General features: G+C 49.1%; 1 non-coding gene across 1 annotated transcript; it reads right to left on the reverse strand.

The window, feature by feature from the left end:
* Positions 1-18956: 18956 nt before the first annotated feature.
* Positions 18957-19063, reverse strand: LOC138749108 (U6 spliceosomal RNA). The gene has a single exon (XR_011348421.1). It is a non-coding gene; the product is annotated as a U6 spliceosomal RNA (small nuclear RNA).
* Positions 19064-20550: the final 1487 nt, after the last annotated feature.

Raw genomic sequence — 20550 nt, forward strand, 5'->3', positions numbered from 1 at the left:
AACAGGTTAGATACAGAGTGAATCTCCTTCTACACTGTCCCATCACACATTCCCAGGGCAGGGAGATGTTCGATACAGAATGAACGCCCTCTGCACTATCCTATCACATACACCCAGAACAGGGAAATAGGTTAGATACAGAGTGAAGCCCACTTTATTCTGTCCCATCTAACACTCACAGGTCAGGGAAACGTGTTAGATTCAGAGTGAAGCCCCGTCTACTCTGTCCCATCACACATCCCCAGGGCACGGAAATGAGTTAGACCCAGAGCGAAGCTCCATCTACACTGTCCCAAAACACACTCCCTGGGCAAGGAAACGTGTTAGATAAAAAGTGAAGCCCCCTCTACACAGTCCCATCACATACTCCCTAGACTGGGACTGGTTAGATACAGAGTGTAGTCCACTCGACACTGTGCAATCAAACGCACCCAGGGCAGTGACAGGTTAGATACAGAGTGAAACTCGCTCTTCATGTCCCATCTCAAATTCCCATGGCAGGGACAGGATGATACAGAGTGAAGCTCCCTTTACACTGTCTCAACACACACTCCCAGTGCACGGAAATGGGTTAGATACAGAGTGAAGCCCCCTCTACAGTGTCCCTTCACACACTCACGGGGCTGGAAAATGGGTTAGATATGCACTGAAGCCCCCTCTACACTGTCCCATCACTCTCCCAGGGCAGGGACAGTTTAGATACCAGAGCGAAGCTCCCTCTACACTTCCCCAAAACACATTTGCAGGGCAGGGACAGGTTCAATAAGATCCATCTACTCAGGCCCATCACACAACGCTAGGGCAGGGTAAAGCGTTTCATACGAATTGAATCTCCCTCTACAGTGACCCATCACACATCCCCAGGGCAGGGAAATGGGTTGGATAAACTGTGAAACCCCTCGACATTGTCCCATCACACACTCACAGGGCAGTGACAGGTTAGATACAACGTGAAACTCTCTCTTCATGTCCCATCTCAAATTCCCATGGCAGGGACAGGATGATACAGAGTGAAGCTCGCTTTACACTGTCTCAACACACACTCCCAGTGCACGGAAACGGGTTAGAGACAAAGTGAAGCCCCCTCTACATTGTCCCTTCACACACTCACGGGGCTGGTAAACGGGTTAGATACAGAGTGTAGTCCCATCTACACTGTTCCATCACATGCACCCAGGGCAGGCACAGGTTAGATACACAGTGAAACTCCCTTTGCACTCTCCCATCACAGGTCAAGGAAATGGGTTTGATATAGAGTGAAGCCCCCTCTAAGCTATCCGATCACACTCTCCCAAGACAGGGAAATGGGTTAGATACAGAGTGAAGCCCTGGCTACAGTGTCCCATCACACACTCCCAAGGCAGGGAAATGGGTTAGATACAGATTGAAGCACCCTTTATTCTGTCCCATCTAACACTCACAGTTCAGGGAAACATGTGAGATACAGAGTTAAGACACCTCTACATTATCCCACCACACACTAACAGGGCAAGGAAAGGTGTTAGATACAAAGTGAAGACCCCTCTACACTATACCATCACACATCGCCAGGCCAGGGAAATGGGTTAGATACAGAGTGAAGCCCACTCTACACAGTCCCATCACACACTCCCAGGGCAGGGAAAAGTGTTAGATACAGAGTGGAGCTCACTCAACACTGTCCCATCAATCACTTCCAGGGCAGGGACAGATTAAATAGAAAGTTGACTCCGCTACACTTTCCAATCACACTCTCCCAGGGCAGGGAAAGGTTAGATAAAGAGTGAAGCTCCCTCTGCACCATTCCATCACACATCCCTAATGGAGGGAAACGGGTTAGATACAGAGTGAATCTCCTTCTGCACTGTCACATCTCATATCCCCAGGGCTGGGACAGGTTAGGAACGGAGTGAAGCTCCCACAACACTGTCCCGTCACACATCCATAGGCCAGGGAAATGGATTAGATACAGAGTGAAGACCCCTCTAAACTATTCCATCACATACTCCCACGGCAGGGGAATGGGTGAGATACAAAGAGAAGACCCCTTTATACTGACCCATCTAACACTCCCAGGGCAGGGAAACGTGTTAGATACAGAGTGAAGCCCACCCCCCCCCCACCCCTCTACTCTGTCCCATCACAAACTCCCAGAACAGGTAAAGGTTAGATACAGATTGAAGCTCCCTCTACACTGTCCCATCACACATCCCCAGGTCATGGAAATGGTTTAGATCCAGACTGAAGCTCCCTCTACACCAGGGGTGTCAAACTCAAATTCACCGAGGGCCAAAATTAAAAACTTGGACTAAGTCGAGGGCCGAACTAAATATTTATTGAAAATTTTCAACCACATCTGCATGTTTTCTCTCAACATATGTAATGTTAAACTTTTTCTTATTAAAATAAATGTTTAATAATAGATTTGGTTAAACTCTTTCCATAAGAAGCATTAACAAATAAGAAATAAAATATTCAATAAATAATATTTCTCTCTAGCCTTTAAGCCAAGGATCGCACGTTGCCGAGAAGCATGCTAGGGAGCGGAGATCTGCAGGGAGCCCTCCCCAGCCCAACCAGCAAACCCGAGCGGCATCCCCCCCCCACCCCCTCTCCCACCTCCGCCCCCACTTCCACCTGCCACAACCACCACCAACAACCCAAGGAGTCCCCGCTGGTCTCACCATCTCACCGGGAATACCGTAAGAGCGGTGGAACTCGTCCGCGACCTCCACCTCAGCGGAAAGTCCGATCCCCAGCAGCACCCGCCCACAGATGAAGCTCAAGGAGACGTTGGAGCTAGGCGGCGGGTCCGTTGGAGCTAGGCGGCGGGTCCGTTGGAGCTAGGCGGCGGGTCCATTGGAGCTAGGCGGCGGGTCCGTTGGAGCTAGGCGGCGGGTCCGTTGGAGCTAGGCGGCGGGTCCGTTGTATCGGCGCCGCTGTGAATATCTAATTAACGTTCCCGTTAACTATATTGGTGTACTGCTGTGCCTGCTGTGGAAGTGCTAAAAACTACTATGGTGGTGCCTGCTGCTGTGCATGTTCTATACTTGTCCGGTGGCCAGCGGGCCAACTCCAATATATATTTAATATGATCTTGTGGGCCAAATATAATTATATCGCGGGCCAATTTGGCCCGCGGGCCAGAGTTTGACATGTGTGCTCTACACTGTCCCAACACACACTTCCATGGCAGGGAAAAGTGTTAGATACAGAGTGGAGCTCACACAACACTGTCCCATCACACATCACCAGGGTATGGAAAAGGGTTAGATACAGAGTTGAGCCCCCTCTGCACTTTCCCATCACGCACTCCCAGGGCAGGGAAACGTGTTAGTTAGGGAGTGAAGCTCACTCAACACTGTCCCATCAATCACTTCCAGGGCTGGGACAGGTTAAATACAAGTGAACTCCCTCTACATTTTCCCATCACTCACTCCCAGGGCAGGGACAGGTTGGGTACAGAGTGAAGCTCCCTCAACACTGTCGCATCACACATCGTCAGGGCAGGGACAGGTTTGGAACTGAGTGAAACTCCATCAACACTGTCCCATCATACATTCCCAGGGCAAGGACAGGTTAGATAAAGATTGAACTCCCTCCGCACTGTCCCATCACAGACACACAGGGCAGCGAAATGGGTTAGATATAGAGCGAAGTCCCCTCTATACTGTCCCATCACACAATCCCACGGCAGGGACATGTTAGATACAGAGTGAACACTCTCGACACTGTTCCATCACATGCTCACAGGGCAGGGACAAGTTAGATAGAGAGTGAACACGTTATACTCTGTGCCATCACACACTCCCATGGTAGGGACAGGTAAGATACAGAGTGAAACCCCCCCCTATACTGTCCCATGACACACTCCCAGGGCAGCAAAAGGTTAGATACAGAGTGAACTACTTATACTCTGACCCATCATAAGCTCCCAGAACAGGGACAAGTTAAATACAGAGCAAAGCTCACTCTGCACTTTCCCATCACACACTCTCAGGGCAAGGACAGGTGAATTATAGAGCGAAGCTCCCTCTAAACTTTCCATTCACACACTCCTCATGCATGAACAGCTTCGATACAGAACGAAGCTCCATCGACACTGTACCATCACACACTCCCAGGGCAGGGAGAGGTTAGATAGAGAGTGAAACTCCCTCCACATTGTCCCATCACACATCCCTAGGGCAGGGAAACGGGTTAGATACAAAGTGAAACTCCCTCTACACTGTCCCATCACACATCCCCAGGCCAGGGAAATGGGTGAGATAGAGAGTGAAGCTCGCTCTACACTATCCCATCACACACTTCCATGGCAGGTAAACGGGATAGATAAAGAATGAAGCCCCCTCTACACTATTCTATCACACTTCCCCAGAACAGGGAAACGGGTTAGATCCAGAGTGAAGCTCCCTCTACACTTTCCGATCACATACACACAGGGCAGGAAAACGGGTTATATACGGTGTAAAGCCCCATCTACACTGTCCCATCACACACTCCCAGTGCAGGGACAGGTTAGATACAGAGTGTAGTCCCCTCTAGACTGTGCCATCACACGCACCAATGGCAGGCACAGGTTAGATGCACCGTAAAGCTCCCTCTGCACTGTCCCATATCAAAATCCAAGGGCAGGGTCAGGATAGATACATGGTGAAGCCCCCTCCACACTGTCTCATCACACATTCCCAGCGCATGTAAATGGGTTAGATACAGAATGAAACCTCCTCTAAACGTTCCCATCACACATCCCCATGGCAGGGAAACTGGTTACATCCAGAGTGAAACTCGCTCTACACTGTCACAACATACACTCCCAGTGCAGGTAAACGGTTAGATACATAGTGAAGCCCCCTTTATACTGACCCATTTAACACGCCCAGGGCAGGGAAATGATTTAGATACAGAGTGAAGCCCCCCCTACTCTGTCCCATCACAAACTCCCAAAACAGGGACAGGTTACATACAGAGTGAAGCTCGCTCCACACTATCCCATTACTGATTCCCACGGACTACAACAGGTTGAATATAGTGAAGGTCATTCTACATTATCCAATCATTCACACACAGGTCAAGGAAATGGGTTAGATACAGAGTTAAGCCCCCTCTACACTGTCCCATCACATACTTCCAAGACTGGGACAGGTTAGATACAGAGTGAAGCTCCCTCTACACTGTACCATCTCACATCCCCAGGCCAGGGAAATGAGTTAGATACAGAGTGAAGGTCCCTCTTCACTGTCCCATCACACACAGACATTGCAGGGGCAGGTTAGATACAGAGTGTAGTCTCCTCTACACTGTGCCATCACACACACCCACGGCAGGAACAGGTTAGATACACAGTGAAGCTCCCTCTACACTGTCCCATCACACACTCCCAGGGCAGGGACAGGTTTGATACAGAGTGTAGTCCTCTCTACACTGTTCCATCACACGCACCCAGGGCAGGCACAGGTTAGATACACAGTGAAGCTCCCTCTACTCTGTCCCATCTCAAACCCCCAGGACAGGGACAGGATAGGGATAGAGTGAAGCTCCCTTTCCACTGTCTCAACACACATCCCTATCACACTCTCCCAGGGCTGGGACAGGTTTGTTTCTGAGTGAGCTCCCTCAACACTGTCCCTTCACACATCCCTATGGGAGGGAAACGGGTTAGATACAGAGTGAATCTCCCTCTGACCTGTCACATCACACCTCCCCAGGGTTGGTATAGGTTATATACAGAATGAAGCTCGCTCTGCACTATCCCATTACTGGTTGGATAAACTGAAGGATATTCTACATTATCCAATCACTTAAACACAGGGCAGGGAAACTTTTTAGATATAGAGTGAAGCCCCCTCTACACTGTACCATCACACATCCCCATGCCAGGGAAATGGGATTGATACAGAGTGAAGCTCACTCTACACTGTCCCATCATACACTCCCAGGGCAGGGAAACATGTTAGATACAGAGTGAAGCCCCCCCCCCACTCTACTCTGTCCCATCACAAACTCCCAGAACAGGGACAGGTTAGTTACAGATTGAAGCTCCCTCTACACTGTCCCATCACACATCCCCAGGGAAGGGAAATGGGTTAGATCCAGACTGAAGCTCCCTCTATACTGTCCCAACACACACTTCTATGGCAGGGAAACGGGTTAGATACAGAGCGTAGTCCCCTCTACATTGTGCCATCACATGCACCCAGGGCAGGCACAGGTTAGATACACAGTGAAGCTCCCTCTACACTGTTCCATCTCAAACTCCCAGGGCAGGGACAGGATAAATATAAAGTGAAGCACCCTTTACACTATCACATCACACATCCCTATGGGAGGGGTACGGTTCAGATCCAGAGTGAATCACACTCTGACCTGCCACATCACACATCCCCAGGGCTGGGTCAGGTTAGGTTCTGAGTGAGCTCCCTGAACACTGTCCCATCACACAACCCCAGGGTTGTGATAGGTTATATACAGAGTGAAGCTTGCTGTACACTATCCCATTCTCTAACTAACCCGTTTCCCTGTCCTGGGAATGAGTGATGGGACAGTGTAGATGGGGCTTCACTCTGTATCTAATCCATTCCACTGGCTGGCGATTTGTGATGGGAAAGTGTGGAGGGAGGTGCACTCTGTATCTCACATGTCCTGCCCTGGGAATGTGTGATGGTCAGTGAAGAGGGAGCTTCACTCTGTATCTTACCCATTCCCCTGCCTGGCGATGTGCGGTGGGACAGTGTAGAGGGAGCTTCACTCTGTATCTAGCCTGTTTCCCTGCCATGAGAGTATGTGACAGAACAGTGTAAATGGGGCTTCACTCTATACCTAACCCCTTTCACTGCCCTGGCAGTTTGCGATGGGACAGTGTAGATGGGGCTTCACTTTGTATCTAACCTGTTTTCCGCCCTGGGGACGTGTGATGGGACAGTGTAGAGGGAGTTTCACTCTGTATCTAACCTGTCCCTGTCCTGGGAGTGTGTGATGGGATAGTGTAGACGGGGCTTCTCTTTATCTAACACGTTTCCCTGCCATGCCAGTTTGCGATGGGACAGAGTAGAGGGGAATTCACTCTGTATCTAATCGGTTTCCCTGCCCTGAAAGAGTGTGATGGGACAATGTAAAGGGGGATTCACTCTTTATCTAATCCGTTTCCCTGTCCTGGGACTGTGAGATGGGACAGTGTAGCCGGGGCTTCACTCTGAATCTAACCCGCCTCCCTGCCCTGAAAGTGTGTGATGGGTCAGTGTAGAGGGGGCTTCACATTGTATCTAACCCGTTTCCCTGCCCTGGAAGTGTATGATGGGTCAGTATAAAGGGGGCTTCACTCTTTTTCCAAACCGTTTCCCTGCACTGGCCATGTGTGATGGGACAGTGTAGAGGGAGCGTCACTCTGTATCTATCCTGTCCCTGTCCTGGGATTGTGTGATGGGACAGTTTAGTGGGGTCTTACTCTGTACCTGACCAATTTCCCTGCCCGGTCAGTGTGTGATGGGACAGTGTAGTGGGGGCTTCACTCTGTATCTATCCCCTTTCCCTGGAGTGGGATTGTGTGATGGTACAGTGTAGAGGGAGTTTCACTCTGTATCACACCTGTCCCAGTCTAGAGAGTGTGTGATGGGACAGTGTAGAGGGGGCTTCACTCTGTATCTAACCTGTTTCCCTGCCCTGTGTGCGAGTGATGGGACAATGTAGAATGACCTTCACTCTATCCAACCAGTTGCAGTCCATGCGAGTCAGTAATGGATAGTGTAGAGTGAGCTTCACCCTGGATATAACCTGTCCCTGCCCTGGGGATGTTTGATAAGACAGTGCAGAGGGGGGTCTTCACGCTGTATCTAACATGTTTCCCTGTCCTGGGAGTGTGTGATGGGACAGTGTAGAAGGGGCTTTCCTCTGTATCTAACCCATTTCACTGCCCTGTGAGTGTGTGATCGGAAAGTGTTGAGGGAGCTTCACTCTGGATCTAACCCGTTTCCCAGCCTTGGGGATGTGTGAAAGGATAGTGTAGAAGGAGTTCACTCTGTATCTAACCTGTCCCTGCCCTGGCAGTGTATGATGGGACAGATTGGAGGGGACTTCACTCTATATCTAACCCATTTCTCTGCCGTGAGTGTGTGTTATGGGACAGTGTAGAGGGGCTGCACTCTCTATTTAACCCATTTACCTACACTGGGAGTGTGTAATGGGACAGATTTGAGGGAGCTTCACTCTGTATCTCATCTGTCCCAATCCTGAGAGTGTGTGATGGGACAGTGTTGAGAGGGCTTCACTCTGTATCTAAACTGTTTCCCTGCCATGTTTGAGAGTGATGGGACAATGTAGAATGTCCTTCACTCTATCCAACCAGGTCCAGTCTGTGGGAGTCAGTAATGGGATAGTGAAGAGCAAGCTTCACTCTGTATATAACCTGTCCCTGCCCTGGGAGTTTGTGATGGGAAAGTGTAGAGGGGGCTTTACTGTGAATCTAACCCGTTTCCCTGCTATGTGAGTGTGTGATCGGAAAGTGTAGAGGGAGCTTCACTCTGGATCTAACCTGTTTCCCTGCCTTGGGGAGATGGGACAGTGTAGAGTGGGCTTTCATCTGTATGTAACCCATTACCCTACACTGTGAGTGTGCAATGGGACAGTGTTGAGGGGGATTCAATCTGTATCTAACACGATTCCCAGCCCTGGGAGTGTGTGATGGGACAGTGTAGAGTGGGCTTAACTCTGCATCTAACTCGATTCCCTTCCCCATGAGTGTGTGATGGGGGCTTCACTCCGTATCTAACCCTTTTCCATGCACTGTGGGTGTGTGATGGGACAGTGTAGAGGTGGCTTCACTCTGTATGTAACCCATTCCCCTGCCTTGGGATTGTGTGATGGGACACTGTAGCCAGGGCTTCACTTTGCATCTAACCCGATTCCCTGCCCTAGGGATGTGTGATGGGACAGTGTCGATGGAGCTTCACTCTGTATCTAACCTGTCTCTGCCCTGGGAGTGTGTGATGTGAAAGTGTAGAGGGAGTTCACTCTGTATTTCACATGTTCCTGCCCTGGAAGTGTTTGATGGGACAGTATAGAGGGATCTTAACTCTGTATCTAACACGATTCCCTGCCCTGTGAGTTTGTAATTGGACAGTGTACAGGGGGCTTCACTCTGCATCTAACCCGTTTCCCTGTCCTGGGTGTGTGTGATGGGACAGTGTAGAGGGGGCCTAACTCTGTATCTAATCTGTCCCTTCCCTGGGAGTGTGTGATGGGAAAGTGTAGGGAGAGCTTTGCTCTGTATCTAACCTGTCCCTGCCCTGGGAGTGTGTGATGGGACAGTGTAGAGTGGGCTTTCATCTGTATGTAACCCATTACCCTACACTGGGAGTGTGCAATGGGACAGTGTTGAGGGGGATTCAATCTGTATCTAACACGATTCCCAGCCCTGGGAGTGTGTGATGGGACAGTGTAGAGGGGGCTTAACTCTGCATTTAACTCGTTTCCCTGTCCCATGAGTGTGTGATGGGTAAGTGTATTGGGGGCTTCACTCCGTATCTAACCCTTTTCCCTGCTTTGTGGGTGTGTGATGGGACAGAGTAGAGGTGGCTTCACTCTGTATTTATCCCATTCCCCTGCCTTGGGATTGTGTGTTGGGACACTGTAGCCAGGGCTTCACTTTGTATCTAACCCGTTTCCCTGTCCCGGGAGTGTGTGATGAGACAGTGTAGAGGGAGTTCACTCTGTATTTCACATGTCCCTGCCCTGGAAGTGTTTGATGGGACAGTGTAGAGGGATCTAAACTCTGTATCTAACACGATTCCCTGCCCTGGGAGTTTGTAATTGGACAGTGTTCATGGGGCTTCTCTCTGTATCTAACCCGTTTCCCTTCCCTGGGAGTGTGTGATGGGACAGTGTAGAGGGAGCTTTGATCTGTATCTAACCTGTACCTGCCCTGGGTGTGTGTGATGGGACAAGGTAGTGGGGCTTCACTCTGTATATAATCCATTTCCTTGCCCTGGCGATGTGTGATAGGACAGGGTAGAGGGAGGTTCACTTTGTATGTAACCCATTTCCCTGCCTTGTGGATGGGTGTTGGGAAAGTGTAGAGGGGTCTTCCCTCTGTATCTAACCTGTCCCGGTGTTGGGAGTGTGTGTTGAGACAGTGAAGAGGGAGTTCACTCTCTGTGTATCCTGTCCCTGCCCTGGGAATTTCAGATTGTACACTGCAGAGGGAGCTTCACTCTGTATCTAACTTATTTCCCTGGAGTGGGGATGTGTAATAGTACATTGTTGAGGGAGCTTCACTCTGTATCTCACCTATCCCAGTCTTGAGAGTGTGTGATGGGACCCTGTAGAGGGGGCTTCACTCTGTGTATAAACTGTGAGTGCCCTGGGGATGTGTGATGAGACAGTGTAGAGGTGGCTTCACTCTGTATTTAACCCATTCCCCTGCCTTGAGATTGTGTGATGGGACACTGTAGCTAGGGCTTCACTTTGTATCTAACCCGTTTCTCTGTCCCGAAAGTGTGTGATGAGACAGTGTAGAGGGATCTAAACTCTGTATCTAAAATGATTCCCTCCCCTGGGAGTTTGTAATTGGACAGTGTTCAGGGGGCTTCACTCTGTATCTAACCCGTTTCCCTGTCCTGGGTGTGTGTGATGGGACAGTGTAGAGGGGGCCTAACTCTGTATCTAACACATTTCCCTGCCCTGGGAGTGTATAGTTGGACAATGTAGAAGGACCTTCACGAAATCCACTCATTGCTGTCACTGGGAGTGTGTGATGGGACAGTGCAGAGGGAGCTTCACTCTGTATCTAGTCTATCCCTTCCCTGGGAATGTGTGATGGGAAAGTGTAGAGAGAGCTTTGCTCTGTATCTAACCTGTCCCTGCCCTGGGACTGTGTGATGGGACAAGGTAGTGGGGGCTTCGCTCTGTATATAATCCATTTCCCTCCCCTGGCGATGTGTGATAGGACAGTGTAGAGGTAGGTTCACTTTGTATGTAACCCGTTTCCCTGCCTTGTGGATGGGTGTTGGGAAAGTGTAGAGGGGTCTTCCCTCTGTATCTAACCTGTCCCGGTGTTGGGAGTGTGTGTTGAGACAGTGAAGAGGGAGTTCACTCTCTGTGTATCCTGTCCCTGCCCTGGGAATTTCAGATTGTACACTGCAGAGTGAGCTTCACTCTGTATCTAACCTATTTCCCTGGAGTGGGGATGTGTAATAGTACATTGTTGAGGGAGCTTCACTCTGTATCTCACCTATCCCAGTCTTGAGAGTGTGTGATGGGACCGTGTAGAGGGGGCTTCACTCTGTGTATAAACTGTGAGTGCCCTGGGGATGTGTGATGAGACAGTGTAGAGGTGGCTTCACTCTGTATTTAACCCATTCCCCTGCCTTGAGATTGTGTGATGGAACACTGTAGCCAGGGCTTCACTTTGTATCTAACCCGTTTCTCTGTCCCGAAAGTGTGTGATGAGACAGTGTAGAGGGAGCTTCACTCTGTATCTAGTCTATCCCTTCCCTGGGAATGTGTGATGGGAAAGTGTAGAGAGAGCTTTGCTCTGTATCTAACCTGTCCCTGCCCTGGGACTGTGTGATGGGACAAGGTAGTGGGGGCTTCGCTCTGTATATAATCCATTTCCCTCCCCTGGCGATGTGTGATAGGACAGTGTAGAGGTAGGTTCACTTTGTATGTAACCCGTTTCCCTGCCTTGTGGATGGGTGTTGGGACAGTGTAGAGGGGGCTTCCCTCTGTATCTAACCTGTCCCAGTCTTGGGAGTGTGTGTTGAGACAGTGTAGAGGGAGTTCACTCTCTGTGTATCCTGTCCCTGCCCTGGGAATTTCAGATTGTACACTGTAGAGGGAGCTTCACTCTGTATCTTATCTGTCCCTGCCGACTGAGTGTATGATGGGACAGTTTAGAGGGGATTTCACTCGATATCCAACTTATTTTGCTGCACTGAGTATGTGTTATGAGACAGTGTAGAGGGGGCTTCAATCTGTATGTAACCCATTTCCCTGCCCTGGGGATGTGTGATGAGACAGTGTAGAGGGATCTTTACTCTATATCTAACCCATTTCCCTGACCTGGGAGTGTTTGATGGGACAATATAGAATGACCTTCACCATATCCAACCACATGCTGTCCCTGGGAGTGAGTAATGGGACAGTGTAGAGGGGGCTTCACTCTGTGTATAAACTGTGAGTGCCCTGGGGATGTGTGATGAGACAGTGTAGAGGTGGCTTCACTCGGTATCTAACACATTTCCCTGCCTTGGGAGTGTGTGATGGGACAGTGTAGAGGGAGTTCACTCTCTATGTATCCTGTCCCTGCTCTGGGAATTTCAGATTGTACACTGTAGAGGGAGCTTCACTCTGTATCTAATGCGTTTCATTGCCCTGGGAGTGTGTGATGAGACAGTGTAGAGGGGGCTTTACTCTATGTCTAACCTGTTTCCCTATCCTGTGAGTGTGTGATCGGAAAGTGTCGAGGGAGCTTCACTCTGTATCTTATCTGTCCCTGCCGTCTGAGTGTATGATGGGACAGTTTAGAGGGGATTTCACTCGATATCCAACTTATTTTGCTGCACTGAGTATGTGTTATGGGACAGTGTAGAGGGGGCTTCAATCTGTATGTAACCCATTTCCCTACGCCTGGAGTGTGCAATGGGACAGTGTTGAGTGTGTTTCACTCTGTATCTAACACGATTACCTGCCCTGAGAGTGTATGATGTGAAAGTGTAGAGGGGGCTTCACTCTGTACCTGACCCATTTCCCTGCCTGGTGAGTGTGTGATGGGACAGTGTAGAGGGATCTAAACTCTGTATCTAACACGATTCCCTGCCCTGGGAGTTTGTAATTGGACAGTGTTCATGGGGCTTCTCTCTGTATCTAACCCGTTTCCCTTCCCTGGGAGTGTGTGATGGGACAGTGTAGAGGGAGCTTTGATCTGTATCTAACCTGTCCCTGCCCTGGGTGTGTGTGATGGGACAAGGTAGTGGGGCTTCACTCTGTATATAATCCATTTCCTTGCCCTGGCGATGTGTGATAGGACAGTGTAGAGGGAGGTTCACTTTGTATGTAACCCATTTCCCTGCCTTGTGGATGGGTGTTGGGAAAGTGTAGAGGGGTCTTCCCTCTGTATCTAACCTGTCCCGGTGTTGGGAGTGTGTGTTGAGACAGTGAAGAGGGAGTTCACTCTCTGTGTATCCTGTCCCTGCCCTGGGAATTTCAGATTGTACACTGCAGAGGGAGCTTCACTCTGTATCTAACCTATTTCCCTGGAGTGGGGATGTGTAATAGTACATTGTTGAGGGAGCTTCACTCTGTATCTCACCTATCCCAGTCTTGAGAGTGTGTGATGGGACCGTGTTGAGGGGGCTTCACTCTGTGTATAAACTGTGAGTGCCCTGGGGATGTGTGATGAGACAGTGTAGAGGTGGCTTCACTCTGTATTTAACCCATTCCCCTGCCTTGAGATTGTGTGATGGAACACTGTAGCCAGGGCTTCACTTTGTATCTAACCCGTTTCTCTGTCCCGAAAGTGTGTGATGAGACAGTGTAGAGGGAGCTTCACTCTGTATCTAGTCTATCCCTTCCCTGGGAATGTGTGATGGGAAAGTGTAGAGAGAGCTTTGCTCTGTATCTAACCTGTCCCTGCCCTGGGACTGTGTGATGGGACAAGGTAGTGGGGGCTTCGCTCTGTATATAATCCATTTCCCTCCCCTGGCGATGTGTGATAGGACAGTGTAGAGGTAGGTTCACTTTGTATGTAACCCGTTTCCCTGCCTTGTGGATGGGTGTTGGGACAGTGTAGAGGGGGCTTCCCTCTGTATCTAACCTGTCCCAGTCTTGGGAGTGTGTGTTGAGACAGTGTAGAGGGAGTTCACTCTCTGTGTATCCTGTCCCTGCCCTGGGAATTTCAGATTGTACACTGTAGAGGGAGCTTCACTCTGTATCTTATCTGTCCCTGCCGACTGAGTGTATGATGGGACAGTTTAGAGGGGATTTCACTCGATATCCAACTTATTTTGCTGCACTGAGTATGTGTTATGAGACAGTGTAGAGGGGGCTTCAATCTGTATGTAACCCATTTCCCTACACCTGGAGTGTGCAATGGGACAGTGTTGAGTGTGTTTCACTCTGTATCTAACACGATTACCTGCCCTGGGAGTGTGTGATGTGAAAGTGTAGAGGGGGCTTCACTCTGTATATAACCCATTTCCCTGCCCTGGGGATGTGTGATGGGACAGTGTAGAGGGATCTTTACTCTATATCTAACCCATTTCCCTGACCTGGGAGTGTTTGATGGGACAATATAGAATGACCTTCACCATATCTAACCACATGCTGTCCCAGGGAGTGAGTAATGGGACAGTGTAGAGGGGGCTTCACTCTGTGTATAAACTGTGAGTGCCCTGGGGATGTGTGATGAGACAGTGTAGAGGTGGCTTCACTCGGTATCTAACACATTTCCCTGCCTTGGGAGTGTGTGATGGGACAGTGTAGAGGGAGTTCACTCTCTATGTATCCTGTCCCTGCTCTGGGAATTTCAGATTGTACACTGTAGAGGGAGCTTCACTCTGTATCTAATGCGTTTCATTGCCCTGGGAGTGTGTGATGAGACAGTGTAGAGGGGGCTTTACTCTATGTCTAACCTGTTTCCCTATCCTGTGAGTGTGTGATCGGAAAGTGTCGAGGGAGCTTCACTCTGTATCTTATCTGTCCCTGCCGTCTGAGTGTATGATGGGACAGTTTAGAGGGGATTTCACTCGATATCCAACTTATTTTGCTGCACTGAGTATGTGTTATGGGACAGTGTAGAGGGGGCTTCAATCTGTATGTAACCCATTTCCCTACACCTGGAGTGTGCAATGGGACAGTGTTGAGTGTGTTTCACTCTGTATCTAACACGATTACCTGCCCTGAGAGTGTATGATGTGAAAGTGTAGAGGGGGCTTCACTCTGTACCTGACCCATTTCCCTGCCTGGTGAGTGTGTGATGGGACAGTCTAGTGGGAGCTTCACTCTGTATATAACCCATTTCCCTGCCCTGGGGATGTGTGAAAGGACAGTGTAGAGGGAGCTTCACTCTATATCTAACCCATTTCCCTGACCTGGGAGTGTTTGATGGAACAATGTAGAATGACCTTCACCATATCCAACCACTTGCTGTCCCTGGGAGTGAGTAATGGGACAGTGTAGAGGGGGCTTCACTCGGTATCTAACACATTTCCCTGCCTTGGGTGTGTGTGATGGGACTGTGTAGAGTGGGCTTCACTCTGTGTCTAACCTGTCACTGCCCTGGGAGTGTGTGATGGACAGTGTAGGGGGGGGGGGGGCTTCACTCTGTATCTAAACCATTTCTCTTCCTTGGGAGTGTTAGATGGGACAGTATGGAGGGGGTTTCACTCTTTATCTATCCCGTTTCCTTCCCATGGGAGTGTGTGATGGGACCCTGTAACTAGGGCTTCACTCTGTATCTAACTCATTTCCCTGTTCTGGGAGTGTGCGACAGGATAGTTTAGAGGGGGCTTCACTCTGTATCCAACCCCCGTTTCCCTGCCCTGGGGATGTGTGATGGGACAGTGCAGAGGGAGTTTATTCTGTATCTAAGCTGTCCCTGCCTTGCGAGTATGTGATGGGACAGTGTAGAGAGGGCTTCACTCTGTAACTAACCCGTTTCCCTGCCCTTGGCATGTGTTATTGGACAGTGTACAGGGAGCTTCACTCTGTACACAACCTGTCCCTGACCTGGGAGTGTGTGACAGGAAAGTGTAGAGAGAGTTCATTATGTATTTACCCTCTCCCTGCCCTGGAAGTGATTGATGGGACCGTGTAGAGTGCGCTTAAGTCTTTAACCCGTTTCCCTGTCCTGGTGATGTGTGATGGGATAGTGTAGACGGAGCTTCACTCTGCATCTCACCCATTTCCCTGGCTTGGGAGTGTGTGATGGGAAAGTGGAGAGGGGGCTTCACTCTGTATCTAACCCGTTTCCCTGCCCAGTGGGTGAGTGATGGGACAGTGTATAGGGAGCTTCACTCTGTATCTTTCCTGTCCCTGCCCTGGGAGTGTGTGATCGGACAGTGTAGTGGGGACTTCACTCTATACCTATCCCATTTTGCTGCCCTAGGAGTGTGTGATGGGACAGTGTGGAAGGAGTTCACTCTGTATCTAACCTGTCCCTTCCCTGGAAGTGTGTGATCGGACAGTGTATAGGGAGATCACTCTGTATCTCTCCTGTCCCTGCCCTGGGAGTGTGTGATGGGACAGTGTATAGGGAGCTTCACTCTGTATATTACCTGTCCCTGCCCTGTGGATGTGTGATGAGACAGTGTATAGGGAGCTTCACTCTGTTTCTAACCTGTCCCTGCGCTGGGAGTGTGTGATGGGACAGTGTATAGGGAGCTTCACTCTGTATATTACCTGTCCCTGCCCTGTGGATGTGTGATGAGACAGTGTATAGGGAGCTTCACTCTGTTTCTAACCTGTCCCTGCGCTGGGAGTGTGTACAGTAGTTTCACTCTGTATCTAAGTCTTGCTACCCTACACTTGGGAGTGTGTGGGAGAGGACAATGTACGACAATGAATCTAAAGCTCTTCTGATTTCACATTATACATATATATATATATATATATATATATATTCCTCTATTCTCCTCATATTCATGTGTCTATTTAGATGCCTCTTAACGACTCTTAGGCAATAGCAAATACCTGTTGACTGAGAGCAGAGGAAGGGTTAGGGGAGATATCAGGGTTTTTGTTTTATACAGGGAATGGTGGATGCCTGGAATGTCGGGGGTGGTGGTGGAGGCTGGTTCAATATTCAAAAGACTCTTGGTCAGGCCCATGGATGTGAGGGAAATAAATGGGGGGGGGAGGGGGAGGTGGTTGAGTCAGGAGGAAAAACACAAAACTCAGTGATGGACCATCAATTCCTTCAAGGCTAGAAGTTATGGAGAAACTGATAGGCTTTTATTGGCAACAGACTGCAGGCAGGCCGATGCTGGTCGACTGTCCTGGACTGAGGCACAGTCCCCTTTATTCAGGGGTCTCTCGCACAGTCAGCAATCAACGTGTCCTAACATATACACAGTGGTCTACCACACTAAACAGTGTACTTTATGTAGCAAAGATAAAGATACAGAACCAACGATTCAGGCTTGAGCTCCTCATCAAGGGTAATGAGTGTGCAGTTGGGGAAAATTGTGAAGATTGTCGTGAAGTAGGCTTGCATGGGCTGGCACCACATCCTGGGCTGAAGGACCTGTACTGTGCTGTCAGGCTCGGTGTTCCAGTAATGAAGGCAACATCTGCCCTGGGGAAAAGAAAGAGATTCTGACCGCCGCTCCTGGCTACACCTCCCGTGATTTTATCAACTTCCATCAGTTATCCCCCAGGGCCACCGTGGCGCCAGAGAGAACGACCTTTCCAGAACTTAAAGCTGATGGCTGTGCACACTGTCTGTATCTAAGCATTGTTTGATGGAACCCAGAGGAGAGGGTGCTGCTCGCAATCCATCTCACCAGCCTAGAAATGTTTGATGGAAAACTGTTAGTGAACACTGATTTATTGGTATGTAATTATGTGAATAAAGTTACGCAAGTGCACAATGGTATCGGTGTATGTATATAACAGCCATGCAGGTTCATCTACCGTCACGCTCATGGCCTCGTTCCACTGATAATGATAATTAGAGCTCCCGAATGCTGATCAACATTAACATCCTCCTCCACACCCTCCACCCACCCCATTTATCTGTTTAAGCTCATCTCCTTAAGATTGCCCTTGGGAGACCTAAAATCATTTACTGCTATCTGATTGCCCAAGGACAACTCAAGGAAACAGCATTCTCTGGTCCTCCGTGCAAGACGCACAACCAGGGAATACACACATACAGACAAACAATACATTTGCAGGACAAATATTCCTCTATACAAATAAATGAAAAAATATTGTTTCTTGATTATGAGAGTCTTGGAGGGTGAGTGTGAGCCATTCCTTTGGTCGTTCAGCATTCTCACCGCTCGTGGGAAGAAGCTGTTCCTCAGCCTGGTGGTGCTGGCTCTTCCCCGACAGGAGCAGCTGAAAGATGCCGCTTGTGGGGTGGAAGGGACCCTCGATGATTTTACATGCCCTCTTCAGACAAAGAACCTAGTAAATCACCTCGATTGGGAGGTGGAGTGGGGAGGGAGACTCCAGTAATCCTCTCTGCCACTCTTATGGTCCTGTGGATTGACTTCTGATCCATTTCTCTGCAGCACCGTAGCCACACTGTGATCCAGCCGACCAGGACACTTTTGATAGAGCTCCTGTAGAAGGTTGACGTGATGGTGGCCGGTAGCCTTGCCCGCTTCATTCTTCCCAGGAAGTGCAGTTGCTGTTGCGCCTTAGAACATAGAATATAGAGCAAAACAACACAATACAGGCCCTTTAGCCCTCAATATATTCCTTCCTAAAAAAAAGTACTAAACCCTCCTTACCCCATAACCTATTTTTCTTTCATCAAGAGTCTTTTAAATGTCCCCAGTGATTCAGATTCCACCACCATCCCCAGCAAGGCATTCCAGGCAGCCAGAACTCTCTGTGTAAAAAATCTTACCCCTGATGTTTCCCCTAAACTTCCCTTCCTAACTTTGTAAACAGCTCCTCTGGGGTTTGCTGATCCTCCCCTGGGAAACAGGTGCTGGCTGTCCACCCTATCTATGCCTCTTGAAATCTTGCAGACCTCTATCTTGTCTCCTCTCATCCTTCTACGCTCCAAAGTGAAAAGTCCCAGCTCAGCTAACCTTGCCTCATAAGACTTGTTTCCCATCCAGGAAACATCCTGGTAAATCTCCTCTGCACCCTCTGCATAGCTTCCACATCCTTCCTATAATGAGGTGACCAGAACTGAACACATGATGTGATCTGACTAAAGATTTGTAGAGTTGTAACATGACCTCTCTACTCCTGAATTCAATTCCCCATTAATGAATCCCAGCATCCCATAGGCCTTCCTTTTTTTTTAAAATATGGAACGCTTCACGAATTTGCGTGTCATCCTTGCGCAGGGGCCATGCTAATCTTCTCCGTATCGTTCCAATTTTAGTATATGTGCTGCCGAAGCGAACACACATAGGCCTTCTTAACTATCCTATCAACCTGCGCAGAGACCTTGAGGGATGTATGAATTTGCACCCCAAGTTCCCTCTGTTCATCCACTCTCTTAAGTCATTGACCATTAACCCTGTATTCAGCCTTCTGGTTTGTCCTTCCAAAATGCATCACCTCACACTTATCTGGATTGAACTCCATCTGCCATTTTTCTGCCCAACTCTGCATCCTCTTGTAACCTTTGACCACCTTCAGCTCCGTCCACAAACTCCTCCAACCTTCGTGTCAGCCGTAAACTTATTGACCCTTCCTTTCGCTTCTTCCTCCAGGTCATTTATAAACATCACGAAGTGCAGGGGTCCCAGAACAAACCCCTCCGGCCCCTCCACTAGTCACCTTTTGTCTGCTGGTCCGTGCACCTCCCCCTGCCCTTCTCCCCAACCTTTTAATTCAGATGGGTTTAATTCACTAGTCAAGGCAGAATACTTCCTGTAAATTACTACTCTCTGCTTTCTTCCTACAAGTCAATTTTTTATCTATGCAGCCAATTTTCCCTGATCCCATGCCTCTTGACTTTCTGGATAAGTCTCTCATGGTGACCTTGTCAAACACCTTACTAAAATCCACGTAGACCAATCTACTGTCCTACTCTCATCAATTTTTGTTACCTCCTCAAAAAATTCAATTAAATTCAAGAAGCATAACTTTCCCTTCACAAAGACAGACTGACCATCCTTGAGTAGACTGCACTTCAAATGCTCATAGATCCTCTCCTTTAGAATTCTCTCCATTAGTTTACACACTACTGGCTCATCAGTCTATAATTCCCAGGATTCTCCCTATTAACCTTTTAACAAAGTGGCTACATTTATCATTCTCCAATCCTCTGGCACCTCCCCAGTGTTTCAGACCTGAGCCATTCGTCTAGGTATGAGCAAAAAGCAGGCAGGCAGGTGCCCTCCACCACCGTCCCCCTCCCTCCTCCCAAACCCCAACACCTCCCCACCACCTTTTAGCCTGATTTTGCACATGTCTTGATGAAGATCCTGGCCTGAAAAATTGGTCGCCCTTTACTTCTCGCGAGAGCTTGCCTTGGTGGCCGCCATGTTGTATTTGACGAATGATAAAACAAATTTACGACTTGCGTCCATTTCGAGATGCCAGTTTTCGGTCAGAACAGAACACGGTCATAAGTTGAGGACGATCTGTACCTTGATGAAGGGCCCAAACCGGAAACGTTGGTTATCTAGCTTTATCTTTGCTACGTAAAGTAATCTTTTGACCTACGGTTCCTGCAACTTTGGGTTTTTACCTCCCTCCATCCTCTCCTTCTCTCCCTCTCTCTCACACACACAGACACACGCGCACGCACACACACACACACACACACACACACACACACACACACACACACACACACACACACACACACACACACACACACATACACATGCACACTCACACATACATACACACCGAGAGACAGACAGAAACACATACACACAC

The sequence above is a fragment of the Narcine bancroftii genome, chromosome 13 (assembly GCF_036971445.1).
Source record: "Narcine bancroftii isolate sNarBan1 chromosome 13, sNarBan1.hap1, whole genome shotgun sequence".
In the NCBI taxonomy this organism is placed as follows: Eukaryota; Metazoa; Chordata; class Chondrichthyes; order Torpediniformes; family Narcinidae; genus Narcine; species Narcine bancroftii.